Source organism: Chelonia mydas, chromosome 4 (genome assembly GCF_015237465.2).
Source record: "Chelonia mydas isolate rCheMyd1 chromosome 4, rCheMyd1.pri.v2, whole genome shotgun sequence".
Classification (NCBI taxonomy): domain Eukaryota; kingdom Metazoa; phylum Chordata; order Testudines; family Cheloniidae; genus Chelonia; species Chelonia mydas.
The window spans coordinates 18,713,699-18,720,021 of record NC_057852.1 but is presented as its reverse complement, the minus strand read 5'-3'; the positions used below and the strand labels follow the sequence as shown (position 1 = coordinate 18,720,021).

The following is a 6,323-nucleotide window of genomic DNA, read 5'->3' as shown; positions in this document are numbered from 1 at the left end:
AAGGAGAGTTGAACCAATCAGAAACGGCACAGGAGGAGGCAGCCAATCAAACCCAGCGTACTTGGAGCCAATGGAAGCGGCGCTCTCTGTCTGGGGGCGGCTGTATCCGGGTTGCTGGTCACACGCTCGTTCCTTTCCGTGTCTAGCGGCCATGGGGTGTGTGGCGCTGGCGCGGAGCGGGGGCCCAGGCTTCCCGATGGGGAAGGAGCTGCCCGCGGGGACGCTGACCAGGCCCCAGCCAGCACCGTGGGCCCCAGGCGGGACGCCACGTGGCGTCTCTGCGCTCGCCGCCTGGGGCCGAGGCGGGGCTGGCTCTGCCTGAGGGGGGTGGCCGAGCTGTTGGAAATGTGCCGCTTCCCTCCGGCGGCTGCGCCTCGGAACGGGGGCCGGCGTGTAGGGGGCAAACACCAGCCCGCCCGGCGGGGTTCGCGGGCCGGGCCCGGCCAGGCTCATTCCTGTGTGGACGGAAGGGGCCTGCGGCTTGAACCTGAGTCCGGGTTCACGTGCTGTGTAGCCGGGGCCTGAGCAGCAGGGAACAGTGGGGGCTTGCGAGCGCTGAGCCGAGCCCCCCCCCCCCATGCCCACGCATGGAGCGTCCCCCAGGCCCGGGGTAAGTTCTGAGTCGTGGTTAGCGCTAGCCTGTCCTTGTGCCTTGACTTGTCTGGGTTCGGCAGCGAGCCTGGTGGCTCACGTTGTGTCTACAGACACGCCTTCCCTCTCAAGCCTTGCACGGCAGCCTCTGAGCACGTCAGCGTGAGGCTCTTAGGTTGCCTACTTTATGGGGAGGAGGCCCTACGTATCTTGATTGGTGCACCAGCCAAAATTAGACTAACCCTTAAGGGCTTTGCGGGAACAAATCCATGGATGGCTAACTTCTCCTGTGCCGTACCAGATACGTTCACTGTAGCTCTACTAGCCAGTTGGGCTAGTGAGCACTGCTGTTTTACAGATCTCATGTAAGGATTAATGTTGGTGTGAGGGCATGTTCAGAATTACTGACATGCTCTGGTATAAGAATGTAAAACTTTCGGGAATTTAAGACACTCTAGTGATAAATAGGGAACCTTGACACCTATTCTAAAACTAAAGTAGCCGTTGATTGATCTACCTGAGTATGAGGGGATGAAAGGAGGAGAGAGATGGAACATCAGCAAGAACTTGCCATATTGATGGCTCTCAATACTGAACTGTGAATGAACTAATCCAACTTGAAGTTCCACAGAACAGATACCTTGCAGACAATAGTGGTGTGAGATTCACCGCACCATTGGCATGCCTTAGCCTTGACTGGAGGAACCTTTCTGGGTGCAAGTGTAACTGAGTTGCCCTGAGCATTAACTTGTTGCCCACACTTGACACTAGACGAATACCCAGTGTTGTATTGTGCTGGTTTTTAATGTATATAACCTGCCCATTAGAAAATGGACCTAAGCCATCAACTAGTTATCAGATAGTGAAACCTTTGTCGCGTGACAGCCATCTACTACTTTTTAGAGTCAAGTGAAGTGTTGGTTCAAGGAGTGGCTCAGAGCTACTTTTCACTTAATATTTACTTGACACATGTCCAATGATTAAAACCTTTTCACTGCTGTTCACATCATGATGTGCTGTGATTAGTATCTGTTTGGATGAGGATATGTGGTTTAAAAACCGACATAATGTGCTGACATAATTTAAGTGGAAGGCTGTGTAAAGCCAATAAATATTACTAATGCAAATAACTGTTGCTGTTAATGTTTGATACTTTTTGCACTGCTGTACTTTTGGGAAGAAAAATCACTGTTTAAATGTATGTTCTTACTCCTTTAAGGATTGTTCTACTGACAAGATCTGCCAGGCATGCTTGGAATCTGGAAGTTCATATTACTTAGCTATTGTTCAGGTGAGGGTTTCATTAAGTGATTTTGAAGTATAGCTGAATTCCGTAATTAAACTTCCAATTTGAAAGACTATTGGTGAATCCAACAATAATTTAAGAATGAATGTTTAAAAATGAGAACTAAATATTTTATTTTACCTACATCCTTGAGGAATGGGCATCACTTCCCATAAAAGTCTAAACTGCTTGTAGAAGAGAAGGTTTGGCAACTTAGCAGTGAATTGCAAGAAGCTGTAACTTACTGATTTTTAGGTGTAAGTAGTCCTCTTCTCTGATGTGGTTTTGGCTTTTCTCACACCCTGACTGACATAACTGCCAAAATAACTTAAGTGTAGATCAAATACCAAACATCAAAGAAAAAGGGGCCTTTGATCTTTTGATTCCTTTTGCGCCATAACAGTAGTTGCAGTGGTAGAATCCCTTGTGCCCTACCCCAAAAGTATCTTCCTCCTTGGCCTGTGTCCACTGCTGGCCTGTTTCTTGTCCTGAGCAGATAAAGTTAGTTCATGGTTCAGCATGTTCTGTTCGGGGGGGGGGAGAGAATAAAAGATGAAAATAGAATATTTTAAAACTATTGAAATAAAAGCCTCAAATAATAGATTTAGAGAGCCTCCCAAATTTTAAATATGGTTAGAGAATAATGAGCTTGGTTTTTTCTTCAAAAAAGTGTATTTTTTATCAACTTTAGACCTTGATTGGGAAATGGCAAATCATGTATAGTAAGCTAGGCTTAAAGATTTGGAAGAGGAACATGGTAAGTTATTTTGAACTTATTGTGTTAATTTGTTTTGCCGAGTGTCCAATGATTAAAACTTTTCACTGCTGTTCACATCATGACTCACTGTGATTAGTGTTTGACTGGATGAGGACACAGGGTAAAAAATTCAAAACTAGATTTAAAACCATTGAGAGTCAGTTCAGTTTGCAGATTTAAGAAAAACATAAAATACACTTCTGGAATTCATTTGGTTTGCATATATAACAAAAGAACTTGTCCTTTCCCTCCCCAGCATTAAATTATTACTCTTGACTTGTGAAAGGTGAACTAAGACTGTTCTGACTGCACTTGTTGACATGTGGGTAAGCATTAACACTTTTTTGTTAATTTCTTTGTCTGCTGATTCAGTTTGTGCCTGGTATTGTAAGTATCTCAGTATTTCAGCATATTAGCATGTACTACAGTACCTCAATGCAACTAATTTGGATCTGACCTTGTTTCTGATTCTGAATTTTTTATTTTTGTTAGACCCATCATGTTTGTTAGGTGTTTATTTTGTATATTCAGACTTCAGGTCTTGGAGATGACAGGGGGATAATTTAAAATAAACTGAACCAGGCAGTAATGAGCATGCTCTCTAAAATAAACCTGTAAAAATTGCATGAGTCTGTTTCTAGAAATACAAAAAATTGTTTAAACACTACTGGGAGGACATCCTAATTGTGGTTGTAATAGATGGTGGGCTTTACTGAACTGTTACTGAGCTTGGTAACATGCAGAGACAAGATGGGTGAGCTAATTTTTATTCAACCAGTTACTGTTGGGGAAAGAGACAAGCTTACACAAAGCTGTTCTTCAGGTCTGGGGAACTTAGGAACATTTACTGAAGTTGTGGGCTTACTGAGTGAAGGACTCCTAAGAATGTTGAGAAGTAGATGTTAATCTGCACTAAATTAGACATGTATCTATATTGTCAAAGATCTAATACGCTTTTTTACTTTTCAGGTAATTGTGAAGAGTTCTTATGTTCCATCTGAATTTCTTCTTTCATCTCTAACGAAGATGCTTGAAAATTGTTCAGTTTGCTTCCTCTTTTTTCATTGAGGGGGTTAAAGTAATCTAGTTGCTGATGTAATGCTTTTTATAGTGGAAAAAGTAGTGGTGAAGGCAAGAAATCAGTCTCAAAGCATTTGTTTCAACTACAACCTGTGAATCTTGGGAGGTTGTTTTTGGAGGCTGTTATAAAAATCCTCTTCATTTGTATTGATAATAAACATGATATGCTGCCCTTGATTTAAATATGTGGTGTCTTGGCTTTATTTCTATCAATTCTCTGGTACTCACTGCTGTAGAATAAGTGCCTCAAACATGAATGAGCTGTAAGCCTCATAACACTGCTGTTAGTTAGGAAACCATCCCTGTTTTCATCTGGGGAATTATACTAGTAGTGGTCACATACAGTACTCAACATGGAGAAAGAAATGTGACCTTTCCATGACAATGGCAAATCCCAGTCATTCACCCCAGTAAAGGTGATCAAAATGCCTTGCCCTTGCTGGGGCTTGTCTGGCCCCTGGGCTACCCTGCTTTGGGGAGGCAAACTACAGTGAAGGGGGCCAGTTGCCCGTAACTTACCTTTTGCCTTCAATGCTAGTGTCTTGTACTGAGTAGCAGAACATTTTGGCCATGGAATCTGGTCACAGATCAGAAACAAAGGTGAGGCTCCAGCTTTGTACGTGGCCAGTACGGTGGAGCCTTACCTTGTGTAAGGTTTTGGGGCTCTTACCAAGGGAAGGAGAAGGGACAAAGCCTCTCAGAGACTGGGGGCCTAGAACAATCTGTACTGGGGGGGGCCCGGGAGCCATTGAACCAAACCGTATTCCTTGTATATGACGGAAACCAGTTCACGCCAGGGGCTGCGGCAGCACCTCTTGGTCAGGGCAATGCTGATACGCAACCCTGTACCGGGGGGGCGAGGGCAGCCATCCAGCGGCTCTAACGTTACCGCCCTATTGAAACGAGCCGGGCTGCCGTGGCCGGGGCTGTAGAAGTGCAGCGGCCCGGTGCCGCCCCTACGGACACGCACTGGGCCCGGCTCTGGCGGGGAGCTGCGCGGCCCGGAAGGCGCCGGGCGGGGTCTCGGTGCCGGAAGCCGGGCTGACGAGGGCGGCGCTCCGGCTGCCACGTTGAAGCGGAACGCGGAGGAGCCTGCGGCCGGGGGCAGGCGGCTGAGGCGAAGCAGCGGGAGGGCGCAGCGGGCCGTGGGGCGCAGCAGAGAGCCCGGCCCCGCCAGGTGAGGGGGAGCGGGCCGGGCGCTGCCGGGTCGCCCCGCTCTGGGGCCGCAGGGTTGCCGGCTGGGGCCCGGGGTCCAAGGGCCCCCCCAGCTCCTCGGGCGCTGGGCAAGGCAGCTTCGCTCCCCCGGGGCTTCCAGCTCGCTGGTGGGGCCCGGCCCTTGCTTCGAGTTGTGTTGCTCTGGGACTGGGATGGGGCGTTTTCTCTGCTGCTGGGCCAGTCCCTAAAAGCCAGTGCTTAATTTGTGCCAGGGCTCAGCCCCGGCACCCCTGGGCTTGGCACTTAATAGCTCCGGCACTGCTGGGCTTGCCTTGTCAGCTATTAAAGTAGAAAAATTGCTCGTGTCCTGGCTCCTCTTCCGTTGCAAATTAAGCACGGCAGAAAGCTGCCTTGCTGTCAGCTGACAAGTGACAAACTCTCCCCCCAGCCTCTCTACCCCGGAGCAGTGGTGGAGTCCTGTGGACTCCAGTGGTGTTGGAAGAGTGACTAGACATAGCTTAGTCATAGTAGCCTCTGAGGTTCTTTAATATATTTTGCTAATCTCTGTCTCATAATTTACTCCAAGACACTCGTAATATGGATTTGGTACTTCTAGGGTTTATAACCTAACCTTAATTTTAAAAAAAATGTTATGCTCCATTTACACCTCTTGCAACTATGTTTGCAAAAACCTTCTATATAAGCCATCTGTAAACACAGTATCCAACCGCAAGGGAAACCATAGTGTAGATGGAGCCTTAAAGCTGTTAAGGAAAAGGGATTCTAGGAAGACAAAGAAGAAAGATTGCACAATTGCTCTGAGGATCACATATTAATAACCATTTTGAGATTTTAATCTTGCTTGTATTATCCAAGCTAGTAGGTATGTAAATATGACCCTACCACAGTTACAGGGACATACAGCTGTTTTGTAGCAAAACTTATCTGAATGGGAAAATAGTTTTGGGAATATTTTCAGTGACTAGCCCAAATACAATCCTGACTCTTTGATTTGCAGCTCCCAGATGTTCTCAGTGGTTACTGTAAAAATACTTGTAATTATAAATGTGCATTAAGAAAATATGTTTCTCCACTCTTTTAGTCAGTGAATTTAGTATTGTTAGTGAGATAATAGCTTTTTATTTTTATTTGTAAAATATATGCATCTTTTATAGCCTTTCTGTACCGTAATATATTGACATTACCCTGCTATAAGTAAAAAATAAAAGAAAATATCTGGAAAAATCATGAACCTGAAAGGTGCTGAATCACTCAGGATATCAGGCCACATGCTAGAACTTCTCTAATGAACTATATTTATGAGTAGTTCACTAGAAAAGTGTGATAATGTGTTTTTCCTGGACAGTATAAATGGGGCTGTAGTGCCAACATGGCAACAGCAAGACTTTCAATATACAAATTTTCCTTTGCCAATACCCTTGTGACTCAAAGTGA

General features: G+C 45.9%; 1 protein-coding gene and 1 long non-coding RNA gene across 26 annotated transcripts in view; both read left to right on the top strand.

Annotated features, from left to right (window-relative positions):
• The first annotated feature begins 31 nt into the window (after positions 1-31).
• Positions 32-3,896, top strand: LOC114020795. Its single transcript, XR_005225061.2, has 4 exons — positions 32-610; positions 1,811-1,882; positions 2,890-2,959; positions 3,603-3,896. It is a non-coding gene; the product is annotated as an uncharacterized LOC114020795 (long non-coding RNA).
• Positions 3,897-4,737: 841 nt separating this feature from the next.
• The window catches only part of SEC31A (SEC31 homolog A, COPII coat complex component), a 67,817-nt gene continuing 66,231 nt past the window's right edge, over positions 4,738-6,323 (top strand). For 15 of the 25 annotated variants that reach the window (XM_027827983.3, XM_037896767.2, XM_043545597.1 and 12 more), the window contains exon 1: positions 4,738-4,890. The gene's annotated coding sequence lies outside the window, so the exon portion shown is untranslated. The remainder of the gene's footprint in view (positions 4,891-6,323) is intronic. The other 10 variants (XM_043545601.1, XM_043545598.1, XM_043545596.1 and 7 more) reach the window with 2 other exon arrangements.